General features: G+C 41.8%; 1 long non-coding RNA gene across 1 annotated transcript in view; it reads left to right on the top strand.

Annotated features, from left to right (window-relative positions):
• The window catches only part of LOC129030423 (uncharacterized), a 93603-nt gene extending 81511 nt beyond the window's left edge, over positions 1-12092 (top strand). The window contains exon 3 of the long non-coding RNA XR_008500649.1: positions 11981-12092. This is a non-coding gene — a long non-coding RNA (uncharacterized LOC129030423). The remainder of the gene's footprint in view (positions 1-11980) is intronic.
• The last annotated feature ends 2190 nt before the right edge of the window (positions 12093-14282 follow it).

Here is a 14282-nt window from a genome sequence, read left to right as displayed (position 1 = left end):
TGTACAGGTGACAGTACTGAGAATAAACTAGGAGGCTGTCAGTGGGAAAGAGGGTAGACTTGGCAGGAAGCTCTGGCCTCAGTGAAGGTGAGAGCTGACGTGAACTTGGACAAGAGTGGCATTGGTGGGGAAGAGAAGTGGACAGGTTCAGCCAGCACAGTAGTATATGGAACAGAATTGAGAGGAAGGATATTGGAAGGAGGAGCACAGTGCTCTCATTTACTGGAAATACAATTATCTACCTAGAAAACCAAAGATGATTAGGGAAAATTCTTTTCAATTATTAAGAATTCAACAAAAAGCCAAATTATAGAATATTATATATGGATATCCTATATTTCAGCAAAAAGAAGATGCTATAATAAAGAAGTTAGTGTATTCATAATAGCAAAAGAATATAAAATACCCAACAATAACATAAATAAATGCATGAGAACAAAAAAGAAAAAATTTACTTATAAATATAAAGGAGGACCCACATGAATGAGTAAAAATATGATATCCTTCAAAGAGAAGAATACATATTGTAAAGATATCAATTCCTTCCAAATCTATTTATAGATTGAATACAATACTGATGTCAGAAATTCCAAAAAGATTTCAAAAATCATGACAAAATAATTTGACAATTCATCTGGAACATAAACAGATAAATAATTTAAATTTTTGTTATAGTTTACTTTAAATGGTGCTTTTTTAATAGAAAGGAAGGGAAGGAATTTCCCTACCAGATATCAAACACTATAAAGCTACAGTTATTAAAAAAATTAAATATGTGATTCTGGTGCAAAACTCACCTAACATTTTAATAGAAAGAGGAGACATTGCCTTGAAGCAGATGGCAACATACAATAAAAGTTTCATTACAACCCCATAGGGAAGGAATGGCTATGCAACAAATAGGGCTGGGTTTAACAATGCAGTTGTAGGAAAGATTCCCGTAGGAAGGTCTTTCTTGTTTTGAGCCACGATGGTTGATCAAAATTATCACGGTAAAAACAAAAACAAAAAACTTGTAAATTTTTTGAGTTTTGAATTTTGCACTAGAGACTAACTCACAGAGCTTTTTCAGGAATTGATATCCATAATAAAGTTAAAGTCTTACTCCAACACTTTTCTTTGTAAATAGAAGGTAAAGAAGCACCATAATACAAAGACTTTGTAATGTTACTTCAGCTGTAGGTATTACCCTATTTGGTGACAAAGTGTGATGAGTCTATAAATTGAATATGTATTTTATCTCCTCCAGGTCCCAAAATATTTTTGTCCAGTATGTTCTTAATAGCTTTGTATTCTTTAGATTTTTTTTAAGTGATCCCTCAAACAACTAATTCACAAGTATGCTGGCATACATACATATTTGGTGATCTTTAGTGTATTTAAATGCTACTTGATGGGAAGAAATACTAGCACGTTTTTTCTCTTCTCTCTGCCTGCAGTTACTGATTCACTTCTATACAACACTCAGAATGATATGGCTAAAGAGAAACATCTAAAGTTTATGCATATTTCAAAATGTTTCTAATTTTGTTTCACTTTCCTATGAGACCCACAGTTTCTACATTTATTTAATGAAGCCATTAAATATCCCATTGGCTTTGGGGAAATGAAAATTCAGAGCAACAGCATTTTCTGAGTATGTGTGATTCAGGCACTATGGGGTGTGTAGTGGAGAGTTAGAGATGAAGCAGGCCTTCTGCCTGTCTCTTGAGACCTCATAGTCAAGGTCTATGTGAGCGCCCACACTCTTGCCCAGTCCCCTTTGACCAATGTGATCAATGGTCGCCTTTGCTCATGGGGTTGCCTATTATATCCAGGATAAAGCCCTTTTTCTGTGAAAAATGACAAGATCTTGTGGGGATCCAATCTCAACTTCAGTCTTGGTCTCTGACAAACTGTTCTCAATCATAACCCATAGAAACAATTCTTTTAGTTTAAAGTTGGGTAATCATAAACTTGCTTTTGTGGGGGCAGGGAGAGGGAAGGAAGTTGGAAACATTGATTACAAGGCTGAATTAAATACTAACACTAATTTCTCATTTCAATTTAAGCAAAAAGGGGGCCTTTCTGAGAGTTCTCATGCTTTTGAAACATTAAAGATTGGGAAGGTGCACCCTACGGTTAATAGTGATGAGCTTCGTACATCTGAGGCCATCCTCTTGACTCTCCTTGCTCAGGAAAATTTCCTATTTGGGAGAATGAAGAGCACAAACCAGATAGTATATTCAACTATGGAAAAATAATGACAAATTTCATCCAGCAACCATATGGAAGAGAAAGTTTGATTTTCAAGTTATAGTCATTTTATTGCAGTACCTGATCATAAGAGAGTAAAACCTTCAATTGAAGTTACAAAGAATAGGGCAATGATACATGCCAGCCTTTCATGTCTTCCAATAAAGTCTCAGTCACTCCCCACAATTAATTACTCTTCTTAGTGAAGATCTGGATAGTTCATTGCTTAGTACTAATCCCTGTGAACAGGCTCTCCCTTTCCATTGATTTATCTAGATTTGGCCTAGTGTTTACTATTTAGGCATCATTCACTTTGTAGAACCCCTGCAATTCTTAGATCTCTGATTGCTTCCCATGCACTATGCTATGGGTTTTGGCATGCATTATCTTACTCAATTCTCACACGTTGTAGGTAGATTATAATTTTCAACTCACATCGTTAAGAATAAATAACCAATAGAGGCTTTGAACAGAAAGTAAGTGGCTTTGTTGCCTGGATTCATCCATTTATAATGGGGTAATTAATATATGGCAATTAAAAAAAATCCCAGCTGCTTCTCCGAATAGGCAGAGAAACCAATATCACAGCACAAATGATGCATATTATGTGAGGAATCATTTGTGTGCCTTCCTAAGTTATGGAACTGTTAGGTCAGTAGATACCCACTGGGTTAGAGGAAGGTTCAACAGAACCTTTTGGGCTTACTGAACATATTCATGTGCAGGATTGGTACTGGTATGGCGAATTCAGACACTAATAATCTGCCCTTTCTCCATGAGGCTCTCAGTGTGGTGGGTGCAGTGGTAAGTGAGGGTGTGATGCATTGAAATTGAATACTGGAACAAAGCTGTGTGCATCCAGTGATGACCACTGGAGCTGCCCACCCAGGCAGAGGCACAGGACCTCTAAGCTGAGAAAAGCCTTCAAGGGTGGGTGGACCCATGCAGGCATCTTGCAGGAGATGAGCTCTGCCCTGGCTCTGAAGCCTGATTTAACCACAGTAGATCATCCTTAGTCAAACTGGCTCTGACAGGAAAGCAGTCCCAAATACTAAGAGTTTCTTACAGGGGCGGGCTTATGGTGCCGTGGGGCCAGGACTCCAGTTCCACTTCTCTGCAATGACTCTCAGCTGCACCCTCTGAGTTTTGAGTTGCAGTACAATGACATGGAAGTCCCAGGAGCCAAATCCAGACAGGATGAAGGCCCAGGGGAAGAATAAAAACGTCTTTTTCTCATTATTTGAAGCAAGAAAAACATTCCCAGAATTCCCCCTGAGCATTGGCCAGAACTGCATTACATGACAGATACTAAACCAATCACTGACAAAGGGAGGGAGATAACTCTGATTGGCTTGAATCGATCAAAGTTTCCTCTTAGAACTGGGGATAGGGAGTAGCTTGGGAGCAGGTGACTTTCTGAAAGTGATCTGGGTTCTGTTAGAAGGAAGAATGAACAGAATGACATTGTGCTGCAGGTGGACAGCTGAGCACATTATGCACAGAGATATTTCATTTTTTAGATAATTAGAATAGGGAGAGGACATTCTACACAGGGCAAAAATGAGGCTGCCTCTTTTGAGGAGAAATGGTTAATTTAGCTGAAGCATGAAAGCAAAAGGGGGAATGACTGCAGAAGGTATTCTGGACAACAGTACAATTATGATATCAGAGAACTCTTAATTTCTCAAAAACACTTCACTGACTCTCACACCAACTAGAACAGCAAGTATCAACAGAGGAATCTGAAGTCCAGAGCAGGTGAGTAAATCTTCCAAGGTCACACAGCCTGTAAACAACAAGGTCTGGTGACTCTCTGCCTGAGATCCTTTTGCAGTTCCTTGGCAATTAGTTGAGGCAGTTATATTAGTTATCTATTGCTGCGTAACAAATTATCCCAAATTTGGGAGTGGATCAGCTGAGTGGTCCTGGCTCTGCTGAGATTGCAGTGAAGCTGTCAACTGGGACAAACCATCTAAGGCTTGTGTGGGGCTGCAGCATCTGCATCTAAGCTCGGTTGCATGGACTTTGGCAGAAGGCCTCGGTTCTTCCCCATGTGAACCTCTCCACAGGGACCTCTCCACAGGGCTTCTTGCATTTCCTTATGGCTTGGTAGTGGCTTCCACTAGAGCCAGCAATAAGAGAGAAAGAGCAGGACAGAAGCTTCAATGACCTGTATTACCTAAATTTGGATGCCACACTCCATCATTTCCACTACATTCTGTTGGTTAGAAGTGAGTCAGTAAGTTCAGCCCATACTCAGAGGAAAGGTAATTAATCCCTACCTTTTGATGGGGGGAGTATCAAAGAACTTATGGGCATATTTTTAAACCATCACAGCAGCAAAAATGCAACACGCATCCTGACATCTGGGATGAGTTCACCATAGAGAAACCATTCAATCTGAAGGCATTAAAATACAAAAATGGTACTCCACAAGGATAATAGACCAGATGACTCAATAGGAACCATGATGATGGTGGGGACTGGGATTTGACTGAGGCTCACCAACAAAAACCTCAATTATATTGGTTCCATAGCTATGCATAAATTTGGAGAGAGAGCATCTAATACGTATGGTGGTAGGGAGTAGGTGAAATCCCCTGCTCATAATTCTGCCCTAGTAATATGCATTAAATGCTCACTATTATAATCAAAATGACACACCATCCTTCTTTCTGCTGACTGTGAGGCCTCAGGATGCCTAGGTCTAAGTCTCAAGGTTGGGCAGTTTTTCCCATGATCAGGAAATACAAGATCTTTTACTAGTACCCCCTTAGCAGTTTCCAAAATGCTGGAGAGAGCTCAGCATTCTTGGACCAGAAAGGAAAGCACAGAGTGGTACCTCCCCCTACCCCTTCTACAGCCCCAGTGAGGACTTTCAATCCAGTGGCCTCATCCCAGGGAACCTTGGGAGAGCTGGCAAATACCCTAAACAGATAAAAGATAATTGAACAAGGAGTGAGTAGTAAACGGTGACAAAGTGCTATTTCCATAATAAGCTTATCTGAGTAAACTTTCTCAGAGCCCCTGAGTTCCAAAGCAGGGTGTGGATTTGGCAATAGTAAAGAAACAGGCCACGCCAGGAATGTCTGGGGAGCTAATGAATGCCCCTGAAGTGGTTGACGTTCCTATCTCTGCTTTGGATCCCTGCCACCTTGACTCGAATGTCAGACGGTGTTTAATTGGCAAACAGGGCTTCAAAGGGTTGCTGGGCCCTGCTCCCAGGGCCCTGGGGCTGTTAATGTTTAATTGTCATGTGCAAGGGCCCACTAGCTCTTGGTAGATTTGGGTGTTTTATTGCACTTTGAAAAAGCAACGTTATGAGTCTCCTTCTTGCTCCATGGACATTTTTACAGACATGCCTTGGAGTCACATGTTGCCTCACCTAAACTCTGAGTAGCAAAGTCACCATGTTATTCAGCAGGGGTGGAGAGAAACACCTTCAAGCTGAAAATACTCCAGATTTACTTCATGTGTCCTAAAATCAACAAATATTGATTTCTTGGGAGCATCTGGATCAGCAACAGAGGAAAAAAAAAAAAAGAAACTGAGTTGGGGGTTTAGGTTTAAGGAAGAGAAAAAAGACACAGAAGTGAAATTGCTAAATGGCAGATCATACAGTTTCTTCATTGAATGCTGGTGGCATCCACTCTCCTTGACACTGGCTCTGTTACTCATGGCTCTGCTGGAAATGCAAATCTTTAAAAAAATCCCTCTCCCTAAAAGGGCCTATTTGCTTTATATTGTTCATGTAATTTAAAAAGTCTAGAGATTGTCTTAATAAGACTTTATAGCCTTCCTCTAATTACATAGGGAAGAATAAGAAATAATAGAAGACAAATACTTTTTTTTCTAAACTACATGGAAATTGTGAATAAAGGAGTAGCTTCCAACTTCCTGACACTTGAAAAGCACTGTTTTGAATTGAATATGAATGATTCCTTTGAATTTTCAATTCAATTCCATTTAATTGAACACATCTTCATTGAGTGCTTACTAAGTGTTCATATCAAACAATTTCTTTGGTTTTGAATTAGTGGCTTTTACAGAAATTGTTTCTTTTGTTGAATTCTGGAAATGTATCGGTTTGTTGTTTTAATCATCCTTTTGCTGATTGTGAATATCTCTCTAAGGAAGGAATGTAAAGAGAAATATCTAATTACAGCACTTATATCAGAATGGCAAAGTGTATATTTATCTTGTTTGTTAATTATATATGTCACAGCTAAAGACCAAACATCAGCTAATGTCGACATTAGCCAGAAGGGCCTGGCACACATCAAGAGCTGGGTGGATCACAAATAAAATACAATATAGCAAGTGGAAAGCACATAGGCCTTTTTATATGTTTATGTTGAATCAAATTTTTTTGTTCTTTTTTGCACATTCTATGTTCCAAACAGCCAGATTTTCATATGGTGGATCTCTAAGAAGTAGGTTTTACAGTAGAATTGCCATTATGAACAGGTTTCAGGGTCTCCCAGCATGTGTTAGGTTTTCAAGGCAATGTAGCAGACACTTAGAATCTTCCAAAGGATGTAATCTCTTTTCTTTAGCTCTCTTGTTTGCCTCAGTTCCCAGTCCTTCCGTCTCTACCGCTGATTTAGCGATTCCTCTCCTTTGACAAGTGGTAAGCAGACAACCTCTTCCAATCAGAGCCGGTGCTATGAAGTTCAATCACATCCAGGGTTCTCAGCCCCAGAGCTTCAGCCGCCTATGAATGTAGATGGGGGAATAGTCTATTGTGCACAAAGCACGTGCCCTCCAAATCCATATGCACAGTTAATTAGTTGAGAGCCCTAAAATGTTATGTGATTTCTTTCTTAATAGAAATGAGAAGTTGTAAAGATGAGAGGCCTTTATTCACACTTTATCAGCTATTTTAAATTAAGGGGTATATTATCCTCTGGATAGATTTACAGGAACACCCATTATGCACCTAACTCCTATTATCATTAATGGTAGTAAATGCATGCACACACAAGCTCAGCACTCCGGGCTTTACACAAGAGGCCACTCTTTTCCTCCTGTTATTAACAATTCCTGCTTCGCATTTCTTAAATATCTGCAAAATGAAACAAAACATTGTTCACGACTTAAAGACTATCTGGGTATATGTTTTTCAAAGCAAATGAGATTGGTACATTACATAGCTTTGCAAATTTACATTATGATAGCAAATGATTATGACCGCTGCTGCTCACCCTCTTTGAATCTCCCTAGAGGGGAACGCACAGGGCCAGGGGTGCAGAGGGGGGTGGCAAGGGGTCGAGATTTCCCATGTCAGCGTGGCATAAGGATCTGCTGGCAAGGAGTTGGAACTTTAGCCTGTCGACTGTTTTCTTTCAGTGTTGGCAAAGCCAGCACTGAAATGTATGGAAGAGATAGAAAAGTGAGAGAATAGAGTGCTAAGCAGAACTTCCAACTATGGGGAAGAGGCTATTAAAATATCCATTCATTAACTCACTCATTTCTTATTTATCCATCCATTCCTTTGCTCACAAATATGTATTAAATACCTAGTGTGTGTGTGCCTAGAAGGGTGCTGGGCTATGAGGACCTAACAGTGAAGAAAGATTAGAGCTTTGTACCAAGGAAACTCACAGTTTAGTGAAACTATAAAATTAAACAACTAATTGCACAGTTAGCTGTGTGATCCGGGAGACACGCAGGGAGCCATGAAGAACTTGGCTGAGTGGAGGGGACAGGCAGGAGAGATGCCTCAGGAATAAATGCAGAGCCTAACTCTGAAATGAATGCAGAAGTCATCATGGTAATAGGAGATGGTTTAGGAAGAGCTTGCTAGGTGGGAGGAACAGCATGAGCAAAAACCTGAGGAAAGCAAGATCCAAATTCTGGACCGGCCAGTCAGTAGTAACAATGATTGGTCCTTCCTTCTGAAATGCTGTACAGAAGGGTGCATTTACTTTTCCCTCTGCTAAAACAGGCATGTAATAAGGGTCACCATTTACTACCATGCATCAGTGTGCCATGAGGCTGAAGCTAGACCCCAGTCAAATGGATTCTTAGGGTTTGAGTTGTAACATCCGCACAATCTCTACTAAACGCCCCTGCTCCCCACTCCCACTGGACAAATCACCTCTGTGCTCCCTCTGCACAAGGGTCAAAATTGGAGGGATGGGCTGTGGAAATCCTCTATACCTGTGTTTGTCAAATGATCTGTAAGGAAGGATCAGGTTCTTAAAAATTCTGTTGTAAATGGATACTTTTATAAAATGTAATCAAAATGAATTATTAGAAAAATGATTATGCACTTCGACGTCATGACCATATCAATTTCTGGAAAACTCTTCTGAATGCTTACTCTTAATATCCGTACTTATCTCATTGCAGATCAATAGCACATGGCTTGCAGACCACACCTCCCCTTCAAGACTAAGACTATCCCTATGCTCCACACCTTGCCTCACTGACTTCCAGCCAGACTGTCAGCTAGGACTATATCTACAACTCTCAAAATTATTTACATTTCCTGCCTGGGCCACCTCTTGGGCAAGAAGATTTCCTGTATTACACCCCCACAGCAAGAAATAATATTTTATTAATTAGAAACTCTAAGAGGCACTCACCTCAAGTCCTGGTATTTCTAGGGCTGGGAAAGTGATCCCAAGTGTTTCATGCCTGTTTCATGCTTTCTTTTCTAAAAACTTCAACATTCACGTAAGGACTAAGATTCAAAAGCCAGCAGCATAGCAGATTGGAAAATCTGGGCTAATGACTTTCAGCATATGCTCGGGGCTGAAGACCCAGACAGTCGGAACAGGAGACCTTTAGACTCATTTTTCTATGGATGTGCCTGGGAGTCTAAGAAGGACATCTCCAACCCTGCTCGTGGGTTGGGAGAAAGACAAGGAAAGGCAAGTGATTGACTACAGAGCAGAGTGCAGTGAGATCCCTGCATGGACTCTGGTCCCTGCTGGAGCTCTCTTTCGGCAGGCAGCCTGTGGGAATCTGTAGTATGACCAGTCAGGAACTTGGCCCTGGGAAGTTGGAGGCATGGATATAACACAAGTCCCTGAGAACTTTGAGGAAGGAACCCCAAGAGATATCAACTTCCCTGTTGCTTGCTTTTCTTCCTCTGCATGACTTTATAGACTTGAAGGAGGACCTCATTGCTTAGTTTCCACCTCACTTATCTTACTCTGAGCTATTGTACTGGGTTATCTTGCCTATTAACATGATTCGATTATTTCACTGGAACCAGTAACTTCCAAATTATATCTCTAATGTACATTTTTTTCTGAGCTCCAGATTACATATCAAATTAACTCCTAACTCTACATGATAGACTGAACAATGCTTTGCCTCAAAGATGTCCACGTCTTAGTCCTCAAAACCTATGAATAAGTTACCTTTACATAGCAAAAGACACCTTGCCAATGTGATTAAGTTAAGGATCTTGAGACAAGGAGAAGGTCCTGGATTATCCAGGTGAGCCCAAGGGCATCACAAGGAACTACAGAAGAGGGAGGCAAAAGGGTCAGAGTCAGAGGAGATGTGATGACAGAGCAGAGGTCGGAGTGGTGAAGGGCCATGAGCTAAGGAATGTGGGCAGACCCTAGAAGCTAGAGAAGGAAAGGGACAAATGCCCTTGTGGAGTACAACTCAGTTCCAGAAGGAATTCAACTCTGCCAACACCTTGGTTTTAGCCTAAGACTATGTCACACTTCTGATCTTCAAAACTGTACAATAATCAATGTGAGTGGTTTTAAGCCACTTAGTTTGTGGTAATTTTTTACACCAGTAGTAGGAAACCAATACACCCCTGGGTATCCCAAACTCACCATCTGCCCTCCAAAATGTGATGCTTCCTCTGAACCATTCATTTCAAGACATAGTACATGACTCTGCTAGTTCCCAAACTAGAAACATGGAGGCCATCCCAACACCTCCCACTCGCTTACCCACAACGTCCAGTGGCTTTGTTTTAAGACAAAGTGTTTAAAGACAAAGTTCAAAATCATTAAAGTGATCCACAGGACCCTGAAATGTGCCCCAGGATCTCACTGACCTCCCTGGCATCCATCTTTGGCTGGATGGGTCTTTTGAGAATGCCTAGAGATAGCTCATACATCCACACTTGCTTCTAAGCCAGCCTGGAAGGCACCCCTCCCTCCTCCACCACCCACATCACTGGCAACTTTTTGAGGAATCAACTCTCATGGCGTTTCCTCCAAGAAGCCTTGTCTGTATCCACCACTGAAGTCAGGTGCCCACTTCCCTAAATTCTCATGCTTCAGTCTTGTAACAGTCACCACAAGTATTATGTTCAATTTATCTCCTTCCAGTTATTCTGCCATCTCATGAAGGCAGGAACCACATCTGTCTGGCTCTTGACTATAGGCTGTGTTGCTGCACAAAAGCAGACACTCAGTACTATTTACTGAAAACAAAAACAAAATAAAAAGAATAGGTGAGCAAGATTCCGGGAGGAGCTCAGGGATAGGATCTGGGATGTAGCCACCGTGGGGAGACTCAGCAAGGCTCGGACTCTCTGCTCACCTGGAAAGATGCTGATGGAGGTTTTTGCTTGGCCCTTGTCCAGAATGAATCCATGGATCTGCCCTGACAGATCAGGGGCTGCAGGCTCCCCGTGGTTGTTCAGGATCTGGGTGGTAGATCATAATCAGAACTGGTGTTTCTTGAGCTCTTACATAACAGGCGCTACACCAAGTGCTTTAGTGGATTAACTCATTTAATCCTCACCTGAACTCATGTTGCTATGGAGTTCCAACATGGATTCCAAGTGAGGATTAAATGAATTGATTCTCTGTCATTAATGTTATTAATAACTTAACAATTGCATTTAACAGATGAAACAACTGAGGTAGAGAAAGGTTAAGTGTTTTGCCTAAGATCAAACATCTCATAAGTGACAGAGCTAGGATCTGAACCCACACACACTGATTCTAAAGTCTTTGTCTTAAACACTGTGTTGTGCTTCCTACAGCATGAAGGCAGGGACTTGCTGAGGTTATGTGTACCAGTCTCCAACCATTGATATTGGCCCATTTACTTATTTCACAGGTATTTGCTGCTAATCTACTGGGTAGTAGACACTGTGCTAGGTGTTAGGAATGAGCAGATGAATGTCAGGTGTCTTCAAAAAGTGTGGACTTGAGTGAGAAGGCAAAAAAGAATGAGTATGATGTGATGTGGCAAGAGGGGACATGGAAACCCAGGACAGGACTTAGACCTGCTTCCTGGGTTTTGAAAGGGTTGTAAACTGCCTAGGTGAAGGAGAGGAGAGGAAGGGCCACCAGGTAGAAGAAAAAGTGTGTGCGAGGGCACAGGTACAGGAGAGCAAGACCTGTCGGGGTAAATTGCTCATAATTCTTCCAGCTCAGTGTGGCGGAAAGGAAGGTGTGGAGTGGTGCTATAGGGGTGTGGGGAAGATGAGGCAGACTGGGGTCAGCCTACAAAGACTGGGAACACAGTGCTGAGGATCCCAGTGTCACGTCATTCCTACCAGCCCAGGAAAGCAGGGACTGCCTTTCTTCTCCTGACCGGGTCACCACTCAGTTCCCAGCCTGAAGAGATGCATGCATGCTATTCAGCAATGACAACAGTTGGTGTGAATTGACCAACTGGATTAGATGCTGACCCAGGTAAACAGCTGGAGCCTCCTGGCAGCATATCAGCTCATCCTTAGCTCCAGCACATGGTGACATTCTCTCCAAAGCTGTGAGGACAGTGGAGGAAAGTGCATTTTGTCATTTCTTAGGACAAGAGCATGGGAACAACTATCTCCTGGAATGGCCCTTCCACAGGAAGAGAGAAGGATGCATGGCACAGAGGAAGGATGGGGCACCTGGATTCAAAATCTGCTTCCACCATCCATGGAGCCTGGGATGTTGAAGAATTAGTTTTTTCTCTTGGAACTTGCTTTCCTTACTTGTAAAATAAAGTTAATCCTACAAACACTACAAGGCTATTGTGAGGTTCAAATGAGACCAGACATGGTAAAGTATCTTGTAAACAGCAAATTATGAAAAACAAATACAGACAAAACAGAAAACATAAAACAACAACAAAGGTCTTAATTCTAAAGGACATGAAACTTTCATTTGACCCAATTTAGAGATCATTCATTCCTTCAACAAATAATAATTGAAGCCCTGCGATGTGTCATACCTTCACACATTCTAAGAATTATTCCTATTTACACACTTTCAAGAAACCTATCATTTCCTGTTGGGAAGGACACCCACAGCATCCCCTCTACCCTAGCCCCCATCAGAACCCATGGGGATGCCTCTGCTGCTTTCTCATTTTCTTTCCTTGGCCTTGTCCCACCCGAATCACTACTGAATTCCTCCTCTAACAGCTTCTTTCTGGGTGCCCATGACTGGCAGAAGCAGCCATGGCCTCTGCTTTAAGATGAGCTCAGCTTGTGTAAAGAGTGAAGATTAACTAATATAGGCTCCTCTATTAGAGGGAGCCAAGTATATTTGTGCACTTCCCCAGCCAAGGAAGGCATCGTCCCTTTCTTAGAGGCTTTCCAGAGTGTCAGAGTCTTAATCTAAATGGGCAGCTCTCTGGTGAAGGCCCAGGTTCCAGGGGAAGCCAATTGAGGAGCCATTTACAAGTGGAGAGGATGATAAAAGAGGTTTGAGTACTTCCATCATTACCACTGTCTGAAAGAGGCCTGCGTTTACTATCAGAAGATCTCTGTCTATCTCTTCAGTTTCAGCAATCTCATTTGTAAAATTAGGATAATAATAATCTCCTTCTTTCAGGACTATTATAAGGAACAGATTAAAATAATGTACAGGAATCAATTCTGTGTGTGATAAACCCAAGCGTGTTGGTCAACTCAGGCTGCCATAACAAAATATCACTGGTTGGGTGGCTTGATCAACAGAAATTTATTTTCTCACAGTTCTGGAGGTTGGCAGTCCAAGATCAAGGAACTAGCATGGTTGGTTATTTTCTGGTGAGGCCTCTCTCTTTGGCTTGCAGACAGCTGCCTTCTCACTGTGTCCTCAGATGACCTTTTCTATGTGTGCGCACATCCCTGGTGTCTCTTTCTCTTTTTACACCCCTCACTGCCCCTTATAATCTCATTTAACCTTAATTACCTCCTCAAAGGCCCTATCTCCAAATACAGTCACAGTAGGGGCTCGGGATTCAACTTATGAATTTGGGGGGACATCATTCAATCTGTAACATCTGGTATTCATGCAAACCATATCATCAATACTCAGTGCTCACCTCAGAAACAAACATGAATCGGTCATAAAGGTTTTTCAAAGCAAAATGTTTGGAAAACAAACCATGAATTTGTAGGGACATTTCTAAAGCCAAACCGAAATGTTTCCTTTGACTTTCTCTTATTTCACCCACATCCCAGCTACACTTCTTGGCCCTCAGGAGACAATATCCAGACTGGAGTTCTTGGTGAGAAATGCCCCTTGGAGATCTCCTGCAGTCACTAGATGCAGAATCGTTTCTCCAGGGAGTGAGCTGGCCCTGCTCTCAGCTCTGAGCCTTCCCAGCTTCTGAGGCAAGACCCCAGATTCAGGCCCCGGACTCCCAGAGCTTTCTGTCATCAACTTCTCACTTGAAGTTCTGCCTTTAGTGCCAGGAACACAGCAAATGATACATTCAGCTCAGCATAGCTGGCTGCCCGGGAACAAACCTTTCTGTTTACCTGAAAGCTTGCCTGGTGTTGAAGGGTGCAAATAAAAAGTCACTCTTTTGAAGATAAATACCATTTTGAGTCATTTCTTTCAGGAGCTGTTTCAGCCAGGTGTTCCCATTGCCATGGAGTACAGAAGGAGACTCACCTGACAGACCTGTGAGGCTGTGAGGAAACTTGCCAGGGACGTGAATCTAAGATCATTATTCTTGATCAGCCTGGGAATGAATAGAGAATGAGTCAGAGGCTCCCATGAAGCACATGGCAACAGGAATGGAACCAAAATGCCTACCTTCAAGGTAGCTCTTGATTGAGCTAAGCTTTTTGCTCTTTCAAATCTTGTTTTGGTCCAAAACTATTTCTGATGGAAAGTAGCATTTATACA

This window comes from Pongo pygmaeus, chromosome 12 (assembly GCF_028885625.2).
Source record: "Pongo pygmaeus isolate AG05252 chromosome 12, NHGRI_mPonPyg2-v2.0_pri, whole genome shotgun sequence".
Lineage (NCBI taxonomy): Eukaryota > Metazoa > Chordata > Mammalia > Primates > Hominidae > Pongo > Pongo pygmaeus.
Note: the sequence above shows the minus strand (reverse complement) of the source record. Positions and strands in the feature narration are given on the sequence as shown.